Here is a 20,999-nt window from a genome sequence, read left to right as displayed (position 1 = left end):
CTCACTATATTGTCTCTCTGTCCCATGTCTTTGTCTTTTGACTTTCAGCTTTGTTCTTAAAATTACTGTCATCTTGGGCCACAGCAATAGCACAGTGGGAAGGGTGTTTGCCTTGTATGGTCCTCCAAGACTGCCAGGAGTAATTTCTTAGAGCAAGGGGTAACCCCTAAGCACCTCTGGGTGTGGCCCCCCAAACAAAACAAAACAACAAAAATCATGGTCATTCAAAGTGTCCATTTTTATGCATTTTCATGAGAATGTCAACATAAGTCCTAAGCCTCCCAGCTTTCCTGCTTTCTCTGTCATCTTAGTTTTTCACCTTTTATGATAAAGTCATCTTTTAGTTCTTGTTTTATTTTTATTGGTTTTTAATTTTGTTCTTATTACACAATCACTGTATTTATGCTTCAACTGAGTTTTCTGTTGCCAGTGTGTGCTGTTAGGAAGAGGGACCACTTGGATCAAGCATAGTTCTTAGCTGCTCAGCTCAATTTGAGTTTCAATTTCCTTTTGCTATTTCAGGGGCTGGTGCAATAGTATAGCTGGTAAGACTCTTATCTTGCATGCAGCTGGCACCCTAGTTCGATTTCTGGCATCCCATATCGTTCTTTAGCATCAATAGGAGTTAACTGTAGAATGCAAAGCCAGTGTTACTGTGTTACTCCTGCTGGCTGTGTCCCAAACCCCTTCACACAAAAAAATCACCTTTACTGTTTAAAAAACTTTTTTTTCCTGAGCCACACCCAGTGGTCCAGTCCTCAGGACTTATCTTATTGGTGCTGAGGGATCACATCTGGCTCTGTGCTTGAGGGGCCATAGATTGTGCTAGGATTGCACCTATGTTGCTCCATGCAAGACGTGTGTCCCACCCACTGTTCCATCTCTCTGCCTGCTCCCCTGACACTTAAAAATATATTCTATACATTGAAAAACGGCATAGAATAATTTTATGCTCTGTGTCTAGACACACTTGCATCTGAATCAGCCTGACCTCTGATTAAATCTGTAGGTGTTTAGGTCTTTATTCCTGCTTAGAGTTTTTCTGAAGACTCCTAGCAACTGTCTTTGATTTCTTTGCAATCAGACTGCCACCAATAATATTCAGGCTTTCTGTGCATGAATGTTACCAGTACTGACTGCAGGCTAGGCCTGTGTCATCTTCGCCCAGTCATTCCCCCCACCCTGTCCTCCCACTTGGAAGCTCTTTTGCTCCACACTCAGTAGTCTTGCTTCAGTTTACTTTTCCTCCCAGTCTCATGGCCTATCAAGGTTAGATACCAGTTGCCTTCTGCTGCCATTCTTCCTAACTACTATCTTCTGAATGTCTTCTGTACTCGGGCTCTAAAGTTATTTTGAGTTTGACCCTTTCCTACTCATCCTGAGAAATCAAGGACAGATTTCACCATTTTGTCATCCCCAATCTTCTTGTTCAGGATAATGGCTTCACCTCTGAACACAGACCTGAATCTCCATATTCCCCCTCTTGTATCAGCTGCACTGTTATCCTGTTGGAGCCCTTCTTGTGTCATGGTGCCTCTCTGAAGTCTTTTTCTTTGCCTAATCAGACTGCTAATGCAGGGGAAGCAGTAGCTACATTGCTAATTGTTTTCTCCCAGTGACTATCAGCTCCCAGATTAAAGCAGTGGGTGGTGATTAGGGGAGACTCAGCCTGGTTAATTATCCAACAGTCTTGGATGCAAGCAGAGACCGCTGCTTCTTAGCCAGGGGTTATTGACCCTCTTTTTGCTTATCTCCAGTGCAAAATATTTGTTGTACTTAGTATGTCCTGCCTGTCATCACGGATGCTTTTTTTCTCTCTCCTTCATGGAAACTGAAAGTTGCAATGATAGTTAAATTAGTGAGAAGAACAATGGAGAAAAAAAGTGGGTGAGTGGTTTTAATTTCTAAATGATGGACCTTATAAACTGTTTTTTAAAACGAATATTCTTTAGTTTTTCTATCCGTCGTGCACCTATCTACCTATCTAGCTGCCTACTTGGTTACTTATGTAACATGATTAAAGGTGAATTATGCATTTTTTGTTTTTATGCCTTTTAAGTTGATGACTTACATAATGACAATATGGTGGTTGAGAAAAAACATTAAAAATGAACTGCTTCTTGAAATTTCTTGAAAGAAATTAACTTTTGTTAAACAGACATACAGTAGAAGTAGAGTTCACTATTAAATATTTTATATTTATAATCAAGACATTTTTTGGGAAAAGATACTGGTTCTACATATGGTTCTCATATGATGAGAAATGAATTAATTTTGTACAGTTTTACAGGGTTACATTTATGCTGCATATGTGTATTCGTGTGTGTGTGTATTTGGTGATGTCAGGGATTGACAATAGGATCTCACACAAATAAAGCTTGTATCCTACTTACTATTGAGCCATGAGGAATGCACATATGTGTGGGAAGACAGTCATCTATCTGTGTCTTTAGATAGGTAATAATTGTTGTAACCCAGAGAACTTTTTAAAAATTAGCAGAACTGTTATTCCAAATCAGTCAACATATATATTTACACATATATGTTAGTAACCACTTGAATATGTTACTTAAAAAGAATTCTTCTATCATGACATGGCTTATAGTTGATTTACTGATTCCGTGTCTTTGTACTTTGTACTGTAACTAGAGAATTTTTAGATGAAAGTGCATTTAAGTTCAGTAAAGCTTTTTTTTTTTTTTTTTTTTTTTTTGGTTTTAGGTCACACCCGGCAGCTCAGGGGTTACTCCTGGCTCTATGCTCAGACATCACCCCTAGCAGGCACGGGGAATCATATGGGACACCAGCATTCGAACTAGCATCCTTCTGCATGAAAGGCAAACGCCTTACCTCCATGCTATCTCTCTGGCCCCAGTAAAGCTTTTAACATTAGAAAAGAAATGACAGAAAAGACTTCCAAAGTTTAGTATGATTGTTGATTTTAATTAGCTTAGGAGAAGTTACCCACTGTGATTTAGCTCTTTTCTCTAAAAATTCTTTCACAGTGACAACCTAGTTTTGTCTTCTCAATTTACATGACCAATGTTTCTTTAGGAATACATTTAGCTATTTTTTGATCAATTTTCAATCTGTAAAATCATGAAATCCTAATGCAACAAAAACCTCTCCCTTTAGTTACATAATTTACTAGTCTTTATTTTAGTGGTTAACTTCTTGAAGAAGCTTATAACATTTTTCTTTTTGGGTGTACACTAGGTGGTGTTCAGAGATAACTCCTGGTTCTGTTCTCAGGTATCATTCCTGGTGGGCTCAGAGGACCATATAGGATGCCGAGGATCTAACTTGGATCAGCGGCATGCTAGGCATGCACCCTACCCACTTCACTATCTCTTTGGCTTTTCAAAATCTTGTATATTTTTATTATTGTAAAAGATATTTTTTGTTTCCTTACCTTTTTTTGGTGGGGGGAAAGGGGTTTTGGGAACCATATTTGTATTGGTAATTCAGCATAGAAAACAAGTGCTTTAAACCCCTGTATCTCTTGCTGGCTCTAAATACTTCTCTATTTTCCTTTTTTTAACCATGAGTACAAAGGTATTAATAAAAACAAAAACAGAAACAAAACCAATGAGTAATGCAGTTTTCTCCTTGCTTTGCTGTATTGTCTAAGTTGCAGCTTTTAGCCCATCCCCCCCTTTAAAATATATATTTCTTGTTTTTGGCCACACCTGACAGTGCTCAGGGTTTACTCCTGGCTCTGTACTCAGGAATCACTCCTAGCAGTATACCTGGGGAACTATAGGGGTTGCCCAGTATCGAACCCAGGTTGCCCGCATTCAATCAAGCTCCCTACCCATTATGCTAACTGCTCTAGCCCCTCCCCCCCATTTTTGAATCTCTTGCTCTCATCACTATTTGACTTTATTAAAATAGCCAGCACCATTTTCCAGTTCCCACCTACAGTGTAAACGCATGGAATGTGTTTTTATGTGCCTTGAAGGTTTTCAATGTAGATGCTGTTGATTCTCACTATTCTCCTTTGGCTATCCCCAAACCAGTTTCTTGTGCTGGTAAGGTCCAAATAGAGTGGGCAACTTTCCTTTCCCTCTTAGTAAATGTCATGGAGAAAGATTCTTGTGGACTGGCATTTGTTGACTTTTTTGGTTTCTAACATTCTTTATCACCAGCCCCAGGATGCTGGCTCACCCCCAACTGAAGGAACTCAATCTTTCCAGACAGATTTGAAGGTTTTTTCCTTGAGTCAACAGATGAAAGCTTGGACTGGATGGACCTTTTTAGTGGATATATTCAGCATTCAGGTGGGGAAATCAAGTCTCTGAGGGGCCAATGTGTCCCAAAGTACCCTGCAGGCTTATTCTAGAAAAGTGCCCCTGAAGCTTAGCATTTGGGGGCCTTCCTAGAGTTCTTTTTCTCTACTTCTCTTAGACTCTGGTCTAAGATTCACATTTAAGAGATCAGAATGAATGTGCAGTGGTAGGGCTTTTGCCTTGCACGTGGCTGATCCAGGACTGGTATCCTATATGGTCCCCTAAGCCAGGAGCGATTACTGAGCTCATAGTTAGGAGTAACCCCTGAGTGTCACTTTTTTTTTTTTTTGGTCATTTTTGGGTGTGGCCCAAAAGATAAAAAAAAAAGATTCACATTTAAGAGAACTATGTTTTAATTTTTTTTATTTTTCAAATTGACTTGTATTGATCCAAGATTTGACTTTGTGTTGTAACAAGCAATATGAAACACATTTGTTTGTGCCTGCATGGAAGCTGGCTAGGGTGGTGAGTGGGAGATTAGGGACACTGGGCAAAAGAAGGTCACACCGGTGGTGTTTAAACATTTATGCTCGAAGTGACTATATTATGAACAACTTGGCAAATCACATTGGCATAATTAAAATTAGAAAGAAGAAAGAAATAAGGCAACAAAAGGCAATTAGCTCATGTTTATATTAGCCCCTTTATTACTAGTCCTTGAGGAACACACTCAATTTAGTTCATTATATTCCACAGCCACTCAAGAGTCCGAAGGGTGGGAAGGGTGAAGGCAGTTGGGTCTTGGTTTGTCCCAGCTTGTTGTTTGAGTCAATTAAGTATCTTTAAGAACTAGTCTGGGTTGGTTTCCTTAATGGCTCTGAAACTGGTACCTCCAAGAAAGCCTTTTGGGTGCACCAGGGACAAATCATTGTATTTTTTCTTGCTATTGATCAGGCAGTTGGATCCTGCATATGAGAACCAGAAACAGTGCGAATGAGCTAAAATGGGGTTTGAGGGAGGACATTTCTGGAGGCTCCTGGCTTGAGGGATGAGAGTGAAACCCTCTGACTGATGGCAAGACAGTGCTTCTGGAAGGATCATTGGTTTTCCCCTGGTGACAGCAATAAACTGGTGACAGTTTAATCATCATGGTTTCTATTTCCTGGGCACTGACCAGGAACAAACCAGAGCAGCGTGGGCCGTGCCAGATAGAAGGAGGGAGCCGCTTCGTGGCCACCTAGGGGCTCCAGGGGCTCAGGCGTGCCTGTGTAAATACAGTCATCTTCTTGGAATTTTTTTTTAATCTTCCTTCAGGGAATGAATTGAGCAGTCCATGGGTTATAATTAGCTTGTGCCACATGTAGCTGAGTGTGTGTTTCTGGCTGTTACAGTGGTTTCTAGCTTTTGATTGCCTGTCCCTCAGGAACACATTGCCCTGTTCAGACATGAGCTCACTCATTCTCAAAGCACACATGTGAGTTGGCTCCTGGGTTCCCCCAAAAGCCAGGCCTGCTGGCTGTCTAGGCTATCCAGGCTCTGTTGGGGAGCAGTGCCCCTAAGGCGGTGGTCTTTGAAAGGGCTCTGCCTGTGGGTGGCGGTAGCTGCCAGACTCTGCTGAATTCATTGCTCTGGCAGTGATGCTGGCAGCCTTCCCCCTAGAATAACCTTCTCAGGGGAAGGCTCAGCTGATGCAACCCTCCTGGTTATTGATTTCTGCACACCTGCTGGAAGGCAGGCCCAGGAGAGTCAGCAGCTCTTTTGAGCCAGAGAAGAAAAGGGAAGGGAGGGAAGGAGTGTGGGGGTCTCTGTGCATGAAGGGCTCTTCTCTCTTTAGCCACCTCCCCACTGACACCTTGCAGTGGGCATACAGTTATCTATGTGGCCCATCCTGCAGGCAAATCATCAGAAATGAGTTCTCTTGGATCAGAGCTTGGGTCTGTGCTGAGGCAATGACTCACCATACTGTACTTGGGGGAGGCATTTTGAAAGGGAATTCTCAATGAAGGGAAACTCTTGCCACAAACTTTTGTTGAAAATGACCCTTGACTAATGTACACAGAAGCTGCTTCAAAGAAAAGAAAAATCAGTTTGAAGAGTTGTACAATTTAGGGAGTAGCCTGAAGTTTGTGTTTGCTATGGACCATGACAAAGGCCATTCTTAGAGGCGTCAGGAAAGCTTCATGTGGGCCAGCTGACACCTCTTGGATCTGCTTCTCATGGTTAGAGCAAGGCTTTTCACATCTGATTGTTGGGATCTTGTAACCTAAACCCCTCAGTGTTGTCATAGTAGCCACTGTTATTTGGACTGAAAACTCCTAAGTATTCTGTTCAGTGGAGTTGGTAGTTCCACAGTTGAAGAGGGAAAAGTGTGTTTAAAAAAAGCCAGTCCCTTTACAAATTATAGTTTCTCCATGCTGCCCTTAGTAATTGGCCCATTGTGGGTCTGAGGGGGATCTAGCCTGTGTTGATACCTTTGGTTGGAGTCCAGTTTTTGCCAGCCTTTCTTAGGCTCTCACAGCTTTTTCCAGTCTGTCCCAGCCATTCCCAGCCAATTCCAGCCTTTTCCACCCTTTCTTCGTCTTACCCAATCTTTCTCAGTCTTTCTCAGCCTTTCCCGGTGTTTCCCATCCTGTGATAGGAGCTTAACTTGACTTTGGCACAAGTTGAGCATGTGTTGTACCTGTTGTACCTACTAAAGCACGTTTTTTATTTCAAGATGCTTTTTAAAAATATATGTTTATTTAAGCACCATGATTACAAACATGTTTGTAGTTGTTTTTCAGTTCTATAAAAAGGAACACCTCTCTTCACCCGTGCAATCTTCCTGCCACCATTGCCCCCCCCCCCCCCCCGTCTCCCTCCTCCCCTACCCCCTGCATGTCTTTGAGACAGGCATTCTATTTCTCTCACTCACTACCATTGTCATGATAATTGTCAGTGTAGTTATTTCTTTAACTGAACTCTCACTCTGTGGTAAGCTTCATATTGTGGACCAGTCCTTCCAGCCCTTATCTCTGTTGTCTCAAAGATGCTCTTTACTTCAGTTTTTATGCCCTGGCCAAGCCCGAGAAGGTGTCTTGCCTTCTTTTTTTGGGGGGAGGGCCTTGGGGGGCGTCACACTCAGGGGTTATTCCTGGCTATACGCTCAGAAATCGCTCCTGGCAGGCTCTGGGGACCATATGCCGGGATTCGAACCACTGTCCTTCTGCATGCAAGGCAAACACCTTACCTCCATGCTATCTCTGGCCCTGGTATCTTGCCTTCTGACGTTTAACTTGAGCCTTTCCTGAGCTTTCACACCCTCACTCTGTCACTCTGTGGTGGGAGACCCCCGTCCCCCCATGATCCCGGGAAGGGGAGGGAGAGATGCAGTGTTGACAGGAAGGGCTTTTTCCCTCATGCCTCGTTGGGCTGTGCTGGACCTTGCTGGGTTGTGGCTCTGCACACCAGTGTTCTCTGGGGCTGCAAGGACCACAGCTGTCAGGAGACTGTGAGACAGGCACCCTGGAGGTGGTGTTGGCAGGGAGCTGGCTCGCACAGAGCACTCTGTCTGTGAGCCCTTCTTTGAGGAAGGCCCATCCCATGGCTTTCAGCTGGGGTTTATTTAAGATAAGCAGGATAGGCCCAGTGCCAGCTGTTGCTCTATGGCCTTTGAGTTCTATCATAGCTAGCTACCTTTCTCTGAGTAGCCTGCTCACTTTCCTCCCCTGAGGTTGCTTCTGCAGCAGAAGCTGAGCTAGACTTTGAGGGTGCACTGGGTGCTCTCCCTCTCATGTATCTCAGGGTTTCCTGGTCCAGCTACCTGTCTGGAGTCTCTTGATTTTAGAACCCTGGAAGCTGATGATGTGTGGGTGGGGGCATTCAGGAGGCTAAGATCTGTGGCCAGACCTGTGTTGCTGCTGGAACTGTTTTGAGGTGTGGTGGGTCGTGTTCACGGGTGAGGAGGGCCTCTGGAGGATGGAGAAAAAGGACAGGGAAATGGAGAGTCAGCAGCTCTGATAGGGTATTTTTTTTTTTTTTTTTTGATTTTTGGGCCACACCCGGTAATGCTCAGGGGTTACTCCTGGCTATGCGCTCAGAAGTCGCTCCTGGCTTGGGGGACCATATGGGACGCCGGGGGATCGAACCGCGGTCCGTCTCCTAGGCTAGCGCAGGTAAGGCAGGCACCTTACCTCCAGCGCCACCGCCCGGCCCCCTGATAGGGTATTTTTATTTATTTATTTATTTATTTATTTATTTATTTATTTATTTATTTATTTATTTATTTTGGAATTTGGTTTTTGGGCCACACCTCTAGGCGCTCTGGTTACTTTTGGGTTTGTGCTCAGAAATTGCTCCTGGCAGGCTCGGGGGACCATATGGGATGCTGGGATGGAATCTGGGTTGGACACACATGCAAGACAAACACCCTATCCGCTGTGCTATTGCTTTTGCCTTTTTTTTTTTTTTTTGCTTTTAATCTTGAAAAATACACACAACATGCAATTGACCATTTCTGTTCCTTTGAAGTCTGTAGTTGAAGAGGATTAAGTACAGGTTGTGGGTCATCTCAGCCGCCCCTCTCCAGAACCTTCTAATCTTCCCAAACTGAAATTGTGGCCGTTAAACAGCAGCTTCCCACCTCAGTGCCTGGTGAACTCACTCTCTGTCCCTGCATCTGACCACCCCCTAAGCCTCACAAAAGTAGGGCCACACCCTGTTTCTCTTTTTGTATTTGGTTTACTTCACTTATTGTGGTGTTCAACTACTATGAAACGTGTTTTTCCACTGTCCTATTTTTTTTTAATATAGAGAAGGAACACTATTCCACTGTATATATTATCCTCTCTTTTTGGGAGAGCATACTCTGGTACTTAGGGTTCCAATTTGGGGTTCCCACATGCAAAATATGTACCTAGATCATGAGTCATCTCTCCAGCATTCCTTTTTTTGTGTGTTGTTTTAGAACCTGGTGGCTCTCAGGGATTACTCCTGGTTTTGTGTTCAGAAACCACTCCTGGCAGGCTCTTGGGACCATATGGGATGCTGGGGATCGAACCCAGGTCAGCCATGTGCAAGGCAAATGCCCTACCTGCTGTGCTAGCACTCTGGCCCTAGTCACTCCTCTTCTTTTCTCTGTTCACCTAGTGATGAATACTTGGTTGTTCTTAACTTTTGACTATTATGAATTATGAGGTGTTGTGCAGTGACACAGATATCAGTTAGAATGTCTACTTCAAGCCACAGCGGAGTTGCTGGATTCTATAATGATTCTTTTTTTCCTTTTTTGTTGCTCAAGTGCTCTTTTCTCTTCTTTTTCTCTCGCTCTTTAGGATCTATTAAGAATTTGATTATTAATGCAACAGCAGTAATGAGTTATTAGAGGATTTACAGCAGGGCTTCCCTGATGAGATCGCAGTGTAGAAAGGTGGCATGGGTGGTGTGTGTGGAAGGGAGGGGAGAGTGCACAGAGCAGAGGCCAGACACTTCCACCACTGTTGTTGTCTGGGTGAAAGGATGAAGACTGAGTTAGGTGATCCCAGAGGGAGAGAAAGAAGGGCTGGGGTGAAGTGATGCTAGAGTCAATGAGACAAGCTGGTTAGGAGGGAAGTAAGTAGAGGAGGCCAGAGATAGGAATTGGGCTTAGTTATGCCATTTTATCTTTTTTTTTTGGTTTGTTGGGGGGGGGGGTACTTTTATTTTGTTTTGATTTGGGGCCATACCCAGTGACACTCAGGGGTTACTCCTGGCTATGTGCTCAGAAATCTCTCCTGGCTTGGGGGACCATATTGGTCGCTGGGGATTGAACCCAGGTCCATCCTGGGTCAGCTGCATGCAAGGCAAACATCCTACTGCTGTGCTGTTGCTCCAACCCCTTGGGGGTACTTTTTAATTAATTCATTTTTTTTATTGTTTTTGGCCCCATTTAGCAGTGCTCAGGGGTTACTCCTGGATCTGTGCTCAGAAATTGGGGCCAAGTGGTCTCGGATACATCAGCGGGGAAATAAATAAGGACAGAACTGAGTATCCAAGCCAAAGTCAATGATAATAGAATCAAGGAACCTCAACTTTAACAATCTAAATTCAAAGTGGCCTTTACACTGGCAGGCCAGGAGCAAAGGATGGTGGTATAGGATGCACTCTGGGCCTATTGGTGGAAGGAGGTTGACACTGGTAGTGGGAAGGGCTCTGATTCATTGTGTATCTGAAATTCAACTACAAAGGACTTTGTAGATCACAATTGTTTTGATAAAATAAAAAAAAATAAAAGAAATTAGTCCTGGTGAGCTCAGGGGAACATATGGAAACTAAGATCCAGCTGTGTGCAAGACAGCTACCCTACCGCAATTCTTTTGCTCTGGCCCTTGGGGGGTTATTTTGATGTGGGATTATAGAGGCTAGATGATAGGTTGCGGTGCCTTATTTAAGCTTGTTCTTGTACTACAAACTAGTGTGCTAGTGCGCGGAAGATGGATTGGCAGATCGTGGTAATAAGAGTAACTGACTTGTGGGGTTCCGGGGGTAAGTAGAGATAAAAAGGGCCAGGTGGCCTTGCTGTGCAGCTGAGTTTCAAAGTATTGTTGTGGCTCCTGGTTTCACAGATTTTTCCAATCCATTTCACATCATGAGCTTGAGGCAAACATCAATCTCTATTGAAGTTTATAAACTGGTGGACAAGGTTTTGGTAATAAAATAATTGGGTTTTACCAGAAGTCTAGTGAATTCAAATGGATGTAGATTGAAGCTTGAGGGGCAATGAATTTGGTTCATTATTTTTCTTATTCATACTTATCTTGTAATTTTTTCAACAGTGAATGTTTGTTTTGAATCTTTAGAAAGATTATTAGAAATTTTGAAAATGACTTGTTTTCTTGCTTTGGCTCACTTGCTGGTGGAGGAGGGGAGAAGTACAAGTTTATTCACTGCTTTTTCATCTCTAGCACTTAGCACAGTGCCTGGACCAAGTCGACTCAATACTGCAAATGGTGTTTGAATGAAACAGAATGGAACTGTCATCTCACTGCTCTCCAAGAAATGAGGCTCAGAGTAATTTTAAAAGCTCTAGAAAGGAAATTTCAGCTTTCGTCCCTCACTTAACTCAGTAGATCAGGCAATAGTGAATCAGGTCCTTGCAGCTTTGTAGTCTCTTGCTTTTGTTTTGGTCATCGGGATTTATATGAAATCTTGCCACATAGACTCCAGATTCTTACTTAACTGTCTTGCTCCCGTCATTCTTCACAGCTCAAATGAACACTTAAAGAGCCAAATGGCTCAATGCTGTTTCCTGCCTTTGGTTGATAATGTTATGTTTTTAGGGGAAGGATGGAAGTGGCTCAAAGCCACAGTCCTCCCTTTGCTTTCTGGCTGGCTATGAGGAAACCAAGACCTCAGCTGCGTTATTGAATGATTCAGTTGTGGCTGTTAGTTGTCAATTTGCACACATGTTTTCCTTTTGAGGCTCTCTGAATGCCCATTCTGCCAAAGGGGCCCTGCTCCTTGTCTTTGGAAAATAAAGATGAATAAGGTATGACTCCAAGGAATGGCTTCTTTGGGTAGCATGCTGTCATGCATACATGTCTACTCTACAAAGGGTTGAATGGCGGGGTTAACTGGAGTAGCTAGAATAAAAATAAAAACTCTAAAATAATAAATATATAATTGTATAAATTTTAACACCAGGTCCCCAGTTTAATCCTTGGCATAGCATGTGGTTCCTGGAGCACTGAGCCTGGAGTAGCCTTTGAGAACCCCAGTCTGTCCCCCAACCCCGTGTGTTCTCCTCTATGATGATCTGGGGAACTTTGAGTAACACAACTGTCCCATAACTCTTACTAGTTATTAAATTAAATATTACATTGAAGTCACTCTCAATATTGCTATTTTCATCTCAAATCAGAGAACAACTGTATGTTTCCTACTGCTGGACCCCATGGGGTTTGACCATCTTTGGGAGCAACAGGGAGGGGATGCTTTCAGCTTTCAGGATGCTGAGTGTGGCTTTCTGGTACACAGGTGGCATCAAATCCCATTAGGGGGCTTATAATTTTGTGCTGGTATCTGGGCTGGACTGCTTATCTTTAAATGCCTGATTGCAGATAGCTATTTTAAAATGCTGTAGGATGTGCATGGAGCATTTTAAGATACTGTAGGATGTGTATGGGTCATTTTAAGATGCTGCAGGATGTGCATTGGCCAATTTAAGATGCCGTGGGATGTATTCTTGGAGGTTGAGAAATCCTTGAGATGATACTTTAAATATTGTGAGTAGGATTTTTACACTGCAAAAGATGCCAGTATTAGTGTCTACTGAACTATGTAATTAGCAATTCCAGCAGTTTGGTGATGAGAGCAGTGGTGTGGAAGGAATGGCTGCATCATGTTTGGCTTTTATAGGACAGTTAGACAGCTGGAAGGAACTGGGCCATCCATGAGTCACCTGTTGGCACTTGGTGACTTCTGACGGCTGACTCAGCACCCTGATCTGAGTTCCCAGGCTTTCCTCTGACTCCTCGGAAGGCCCTTCTAGTGATTGTGGGTGTGATTTTTAATTGATTTCACCAAGGTTGGGAGAAATAGGTTAAGCTGGACAAAGCAGCAAACATCTGCTAGTGGTGTAATAGTCCTTGGGAGCTCTGCACTAGCTGTTAAGGTCACTGAGGAATCACGAATGCTTGTAATGCAGGAATGACAAATGGAGAGACTCCTGCAGTTGCAGAAGCTAGAGACTAGGAGATATTTAGGTCTGTAAGGCCAACAAGCACTAAGGCCAGATGGGAGGGCTTGATGTCAGAACAGCTAGACAGCTGGACAGTGGAAGTTGTCACAGACCCTTATTTGCCCTTCTGCTGCTGCTGCTGCTGTGGCAGCAGTGAATTTACCTTCCCGCTTCAGCTCTAGCTTCAGGATTATTCATCCCAGGGGACACATGTCCCAGGAGGATCCATTAACACCAGCCAAGCAGAAGCCTTGCCGTAGAGACAGTGGATCTGACTCCTTAGGATTCTGTCCCAAGAATTTTGTACTCCTCACTTAAGGTTACAATTGTCCCAGGAAAGCCCAGTGCTGGCTAAAAGATTAGGTGTAAACACAAACATGAAGAAAAAGACAGATCAACTTTGGCTTTCCCGGTAGGCTGTCCAGCACCCACCTATCCTTCCTCACTATTCTTTATACTTTGGAAGGAAGCCCAGCCAACATAATGCAGCTCTTTTTGGGGTGTCTGAAAACTTTAGCAGGCGTCTTTAGAAGTTCTGTTCTCTGAGACTATCACTTTTGTTCCTTGTCTCTGGCTTCACTTGAGATGAACTTTGGGGGAGATGGCTTTGTCTCACAATTCTTTGTCCATTCTCATGGGTTGGAGGTCTTGGTGTGGACGGTCTTAGGGATGTCACTGTTAACCAGGCTTCTTGACATTAAAGAACTCTAAAAATTACCATTGGCATTGGGAACAGCTTTGGTTGATGGGAATGTGGGGAAAAATGAGCTCTTATCCACTGAAGGTGGGAATGTTGCTTGGTCCAACCCCTATGGAAAACAGTATGGAGGGTTCTCAGTAAACTCAAAATTGAGCTTTCATATGACCTAGCAATTCCACTCTTGGGTAACTATCTCCAGGAGAAAAACACTGATCCAAAAAGATATATGCACACTGCTAGTCATTGTAGCACTCAGTACAATAGCTAAGAGTTAGAATCAGCTTTAATGTCCAACAACAGACAAGTGTATCATGAAGATGTGGTGCACACACACACATATACAGTGGAATACTATATAGCTATAAGGAATGATGCAAATATGCAATTTTCTGCAGCATGATGGAACTGGATAATATTATGTTAATGAAGTAAGCCAGAGAAGAAGGATAAATACAGAAAGATATTGATTATATGTGGTATTTAGAATAGCTGCATGAGAAATACAGTGGTCTAAATGAGAGTTATCTCAAACACTCTTGACCCCGGAGTACAGTAAGGAGAGGGAAAGAAACTGAGTGGAGGAGGAGAAGCACAAATATGAAAGAATGGGAGCCAAGGGTCACAGGAGCAATGGTAATGCTAAGAAAGGACAGAACTAAATATCCAAGCCAACTAAATAACCAATGGTCAACAGCAAAGTAATCATGAGACTCAAACTTTAACAACCAAAATTTATAATTGGTCTCTTATGCTGGCAAGCTGAAGGGGGGATGGTCTCAAACTTTAACAACCAAAATTTATAATTGGTCTGTTATGCTGGCAAGCTGGAGGGGGGATGGTATGTGATGGATTCTGGGAATATTGGTGGAGGGAGGTCAACGCTGGTGATGCAATTGGTCCTGAAATATTGTATGTCTGAAACCCAACTGTGAAGAACTTTGTAAATCACAATGCTTTAAATAAAAACTATAAATAAATGTATAATTTATCTTAATAAAATTCCTACATATAAGACTCATTTAAACACCTAAAATAAAAGCCATTGGCCTTTGTGTTTTATATGCTTCTGTGGACTAGTAACCCAAAACTGGAGGTATTACCCAAATTTATTGATTTGAAGTCAAAACTTGATCCCAGAACTTGTCTCCTAACCTCAGGGCTCTGTGGAGCTCCTTTACTGTGGTGGGCAGAGATCACCGGGGATTAGAAGAGTCTAATTCTTATCTCCTAGCCAGTGGTTCACACTCTGACCTCCAGACAGATCAAATATTCTTTATCAGCTCATAAGTTTTCCTCTGACCTTTGGACAAGCTACTTCAGGGAACAGGGACCAAGGTTTTTTTTGGGGGTGGAGGCAGGATGAAGGTGAGATTTGGATTTGGACCATACTACTGGTACTCAGAAGTCACTCCAGGTAGTGCTGAGGGACTGTATGTACTTCTGGGGGTTTGAATTGGGCATCTGTGGGCTGTAAAGTAAGCTAACCCCCTGTACTAACTCTGCTCAACTCACCAAAGTTTCCCAACACAACTGGACGTGGCTAATCAGCTGCTTCACTATTCCTTTCTAAAATTGCCAAGTCAGAGTAGTTAGTCCTAATGACTCCTTTGACCTTGGCTGGGCTTTTCAGTGTGTTGCTGTTAACACTCCACTTCCTAGTACCTGCTTCCTTTATTAGGTGACTTGCTCTTTTTCAAGGAGGACATCCACCCAAGGAGCTTAAACAGATTCTCAAAGTATAATCATTTGGCCTTCCTAACTGGAAACTTGAATGTTTTTGGGCTGACTCAAGGGTAGCTTGATCTGGAACGTTGTCAGGTGGACTTCAAGGGTCTCGAGGTCTGTGATGTTATCAGGATGCCTCTTGTTCTACACTCTCTCACTGACAACAGCCAGGCCCCTCACAAAGACACACGTGCTACAGCTACTCCACACAACACATGGGAAAGTCTTGCATTCAGATAGAAAGAGAACAAACAAATCTTCATCCTGATATTCCAAATTAAAGCCCCAGAAATTGAGTCTACCTCACATTACAATGTCAGGGGATGGAGTGTGTGAATTGCTCTAAGGGGGATTCTGTGATACACAGTCTTGGGATGATTGTGGATGAAATCGTGGATGATGATGATTGTGTGATGAAATCATTATTTCAAGGACATGGATTCCCACAGAGGTCTTGGGAAGGGAACCATTAGACTTCAGAGTGTCCAACAAAAAGCATCCCGTGGGATGCTTGACTTAGGTGTGCATTCAGCTCTCCTTTTTGATTTCTCTTGATGATTTATAGAAATCATGGGTTAGCAGATGATTTTGAAATGTGTTTCTGTGGTGAGCATTGCACTTTTGGAAAAGAAAGAAAGCAGTTTTTCTCCACCTCCCTTTCCCTCTGTTGATGTTGTGATGGGAGGTGGGATGGAGAACATAAGAGGGGATTGCACATCTGGTTCTTAGCAATGGTTAACCACTCAGCCAGGGTGCTCCTTCAGAGTGCTCGTCATTTCTAGCACACGGTCCCACTAGGGCTTATACTGTTTCATTGTAGTGCTTCTAAATCTATGGCCTTTAAGGCTTTCTGGGGATCATGCTTATTTAGTCACAGTGCTGGCACTCATCTGCCTGTTATGTGACTGGAAATGACTGCTGTTGCAAGAGGCCACAGACAGCTCATGTGACTGATGCTGGAAATTAACCTCAAGTCTCTTGTGCTTGTGAGCTCTGCACTTGGGCCACTGAGATTTCTGGCCCTATAAGTCCTTTTGGTGAGCAAATATCAACTAATTTCTGTGAGAGTTAAAATAGTAGACACAATAAGGGAAACCAAGCCATTTGGGGCAAGGGTGGTCCCTTCACATTCTCTTTGGTGTTCTATTTTTTAATCTCAAGACAGAAGAAGTGTCTCATAGTTTATCCCCCTTAAAGTACCTACCTAGGCACTAAAAGAAAAGTAAAATTAGTAGTACTCAGAAAGCAAAACCAAGAAATAATTAAAAACATACTAGAACAAGTTGATGAATGTTGATATTGCCATGTTCATTTGTTCATCAAATGGATTTTGTTTTGGAAAAGTCTTTTCAAAATTTTTTCTTTTTTTTTTCTTTTTTTTGGTTTTTGTTTTTTGGGTCACACCCAGCCGGTGCACTCAGAAATCACTCCCGGCAGGCACAGGGGACCATTTGGGATGCCGGGATTTGAACCACCATCTGTCCTGGATCGGCTGTGTGCAAGGCAAATGCCCTACCACTGTGTTGTCTCTCCACCCCACCCTCCTTTTGCAAAATTTTCAACTTGCTTTTCTTGTTGCAATCATGGGAGGGTGTCCTGAGTAGTACTCAGAAGACCCAGGAGACACACCTGGAATATGCTTCACTAGTGGGACCTGCTGATTTCATTTAATGCATTGTGGTACTTTTTGGTCTCAGGCCACTTGGGGGGCATCACTGGAGGGTGTTAGAGGACCAAGAAGACCCTAGACGTGGTCCTGTCATACACCCTATTACACCCTGAGCTATGTCCTTCACCATAGAGATTCATGTTTTTCCCCCCTTTGGGCCATATTTGTGGTATTTTGGTTACTCCTGGCTCTGTGCTCAGGGATTACTCCTGTGATGCTTAGTGGGCCATATTGGGTGTGGTAGATCAAACCCAGGTTTACAACGTGCAAGACAAACACCCTATTTTCTGTTCTACAGTAACCCTGGGCTTCAGACTTTTATCAGTGAAATTCAGCCTTTATTTTTATCACTCATCCATTGGACTAGAAAGTTGGGTTTAAACCCATAGAACTTGCTTGGGACTTTTATTTTAAAAGGTGGTAAAGAAGGTTAGTTTTAGATAAGGACAGTCTGTCTGGTTATTGTTACCTGCAGCAAAGCTTTTGTCTTTGTAGGGCTGCTCTTATAAATAGACTAGGAACCTACCCCAGGGCAAAGGGTTCCCATTTCTTTTTGCTTAATTTAAATTGCTAGTTGGCTGTGGTTATTTCTGAAACCCTTCTCAGGTTGACATCCCTCTCAATCCCTAAACTTTCTTTCCTCATCTGCCAAATTATATGTAATGCATCCCAACAAGAGTGCTTTTGACATTTCAGGAGTCGAAGAACTTGAAATTTGATTTAAATGTTAATTGATTGTGACAAAGGTCTGGTACTCGTGTTCCTATTCCTGTGTGAGTCTTTGCCTGAACTTGGGCGTGGGACCAGCTGTCTCCTGGCTTCTGCTGAACCTCCAGAGACTAGCAGGCACCCTAACCCTGCTGGTTTTGTTCGAGAATGTCTGCCTTCAGAGCACACTCAAAATTATTCTCACACTGTTACTGTAGTTGGGTTCCAGCCATACCAGAGCTTCCCTTTTTATTTTACTCAATGTAGAATTGGTAGGAGGTTAAACAAATGAGTAAAATGCATATTTGGTTTTTTTCTTCTTTTAAATTTTAAATACTTTCTCACTAGGTTGCTTTTGTAAATAGGAGAATCTATTTTTTTTCTCTCCTTGTTGACTTTGCAGAGAACACTTAATTAAAAAATACAGGGTACGAAATAATGGAAATATCTCTGGATCTATAAAAGTCACTCATGAATGCTCCTTACCAATAAATTGTCACTGTTTTGAGAAGTGAAAAACCATATTATCTCCAATTCCTTCTTAACTTTCTTTAAAACAGTCCAGGGGACCAGGATGTGGCCTGTTGATAGAGCATTGGTCTTGCCTGTGTGAGGTGTTGGGTTCCATCTCTTATAACCACCCCCCCCCAATAAAAATACAAGTCCAACTGAAATGAAGTTTCTGTTGCTGTTTTTGTGGGGAGGCTGATGGACCTCCCAAGCATTCTTTAAGGGGGCCTTCCTGGATATTTTAGCCAGGGAGTTTAGTATATGAGCAGGATGTGATACCTGGGATCACCTTAGTGATGTTGGGAGCAGGTGGTGTTTCCAGGGATGTATGTACCCAGTGATGCTTGGAGGAACATGTGATGCTGAGGATAAGCATGTTGGTTCAGTTGTGACCTCTGTACTAGCTCTCTGGCCCTTCTCTTGCTCTACTTAAAGATGTAAGAAGAATGCTATAGATTAGAATGGGAGGACAGTATTTTTATTTGGGAACTTTTGAGCAAGTAGATTTCAGTGATGTTGACAGTAAGATAAAAATCTGTGGGAATTTGATATTTGTGGTACCCTGTAGGGGTAGTGATTGTAGTAAAATTAGCCCTAACAGTGCATAGGTTAATTTTGTCTTGATAGGCTTTATGTATGAGTTAAAGGGAAACAAAGATTTCCACTTTGCCCAGTGATGTCAATTTGACTTTGTTTTTATCGTCATGTGTCTGTTGAACTGATAGTTAAGAACATTGTATTGATAGAGGTGGCCAAAGGCGCATGAAAATGCTCCACATCATTAATCATTAAGGAAATGCAAATCAAAATAACAATGAGATATCATCTCACACCAGGCACATATCACAGAGAACAAGAACAAGCAGTGTTGGTGCAGATGCAACGAGAAAGGGACTTTCATTCACTGCTGTTGGGAATGCAGACTAGACCAGCCTTTTCGGAAAAAAACTAGGAATTGAGCTTCCATATGACTCAGCAATATCACTCCTAGGAATGTATCCTGGGAACCCAAAAATACAATGCAGAAAAGCCCCCTGAACTTCCATGTTCATTACAGCTCTGTTCACAATAGCCAGAATCTGGAAACAACCCAAATGCCCAAGAATAAATGAGTGGATAAAGAAACTGGTACATTTACACAATGGAATACTACACAGCTGTTAGGAAATTAAATCATTAAATTTGCTTATACATGGATGGATATGGAGAGTAATTTGCTGAGTGAAATGAGTTAGAGAAAGAAGAATAAACATAGAATGATTACATGCATTTGTAAGATATAAAAAATAGTATGCTATTAATATTCAGAGACAGTAGAGACAAGGACCAGGAGGACTAGTCCATGGTAGAAAGCTTACCACAAACTGGGGGTGGTGGTGTATAATTTGGTCAGAGAAGGGACCCCTATGACAGTGATACTTGGAAATGATCACTCTGGATAAAAACTAGGTGCTGAAGGAGATAAATTGATATACATGATATTCCTTTAATAACTGTATTGCAAACCACAGTGTCTAGAAGGAAGAGGGATAAAGAAACAGAGAGAAAGAGAAAGAGGGAAAATAGCTTTCCCAGAGAGTGGAGGAAAGGGTAGGAGGATGGCAGGAGAGAAACTGGGGACATTGGTGGCAGGAAATGTGCACTGGTGAGTGTTGCTGGCCATTATATGACTGAAACTCAACCATAAACAACTTTGTAACTATCTCACAGTGATTGAATTAATGAATTAATTTATCAAACAATACATTAAAATGCCATCATCAGAAAAAGAACCCCACAAAACAAAATATTATATTGCAGTCCTTTTGACACTTTATGTTGTAGGTTAGCAGTTACTGATATACAAGTGAGTTGTGTTCTGTTCTTTAAGTATTATGGACCAGACATAGATCAGTGGGCTGAGCAAATGCTTTGCCTGAAGGATCAAGAGAATATTCAATATTATTTGGTCTCCTGAGCACCTCAAGGTGTGGCACTAAATCTAAATAAATAAATAAATGTGACTGTTGGTGCCTGAAATTGCACTCAATAGATGCCTTGTTCTAAATGGGTATTGATTTCTTTAATAGAAAATATAATTTACTCTTTAATCTTAGCAAAATGTCTTAATCCCCCTAACCTTCTCTATCTTCCTCTTTCCTTTTCTTTGTTCTTATTATTGTTAGAGTTGGGTTTACACACTTTGCTGCTCACAGCTTTGGCTGGGTGATTGCTGGGGTTGCATTCTTGGCTGGGGTGCTGTGGTTCACAGGTTCCTTGTTGCCCTGTCTGGTTCATGCTTGGCATGTGAGGTGGTCTGGGGACCAAACTCCTGTCAGCCCAGTGCTCTGTCACTGTGCCTTATCTCTGAGTTTTAGTGTCATTTTCTTTTCTCTCTCTTTTTTTTTGTTCTGCCATACATGGTGACCACTCTCAATGGTTACTCCTGGTTCTGTGCTCAGAAATTACTCTTCAGGCTTAGGCGACATAAAAGATGCTGGGAATCAAACCCAGGTTGGTCATGTGCAGGGGTCTCAAACTCGCGGCCCGCGGGCCGCAAACAGCCCTCCGTACAACATTTTGTGGCCCTGCCCTAGAGAAATCTTTGTTTTGTTTTGTTTTAGTTGTTTAGGTCACACCCCCCCAATGTTCAAGGCTTACTACTGACTTTGCACTCAAGGATCACCACGACTTTGCCTCCTGCGGCCCCCAGGTAAATTGAGTTTGAGACCCCTGGCCATGTGCAAGGCAAATGCTCTACCTGCTGTGCTTTTGCTCCTGCTC

At 42.6% G+C, this 20,999-nt stretch overlaps 1 protein-coding gene across 1 annotated transcript in view; it reads left to right on the top strand.

The window, feature by feature from the left end:
• The first annotated feature begins 1,801 nt into the window (after positions 1-1,801).
• MYO1B (myosin IB) overlaps positions 1,802-20,999 on the top strand; it is a 179,305-nt gene continuing 160,107 nt past the window's right edge. Inside the window, exon 1 of the mRNA XM_049773173.1 lies at positions 1,802-1,887. The gene's annotated coding sequence lies outside the window, so the exon portion shown is untranslated. The remainder of the gene's footprint in view (positions 1,888-20,999) is intronic.

This window comes from Suncus etruscus, chromosome 5 (assembly GCF_024139225.1).
Source record: "Suncus etruscus isolate mSunEtr1 chromosome 5, mSunEtr1.pri.cur, whole genome shotgun sequence".
NCBI lineage: Eukaryota > Metazoa > Chordata > Mammalia > Eulipotyphla > Soricidae > Suncus > Suncus etruscus.
Note: the sequence above shows the minus strand (reverse complement) of the source record. Positions and strands in the feature narration are given on the sequence as shown.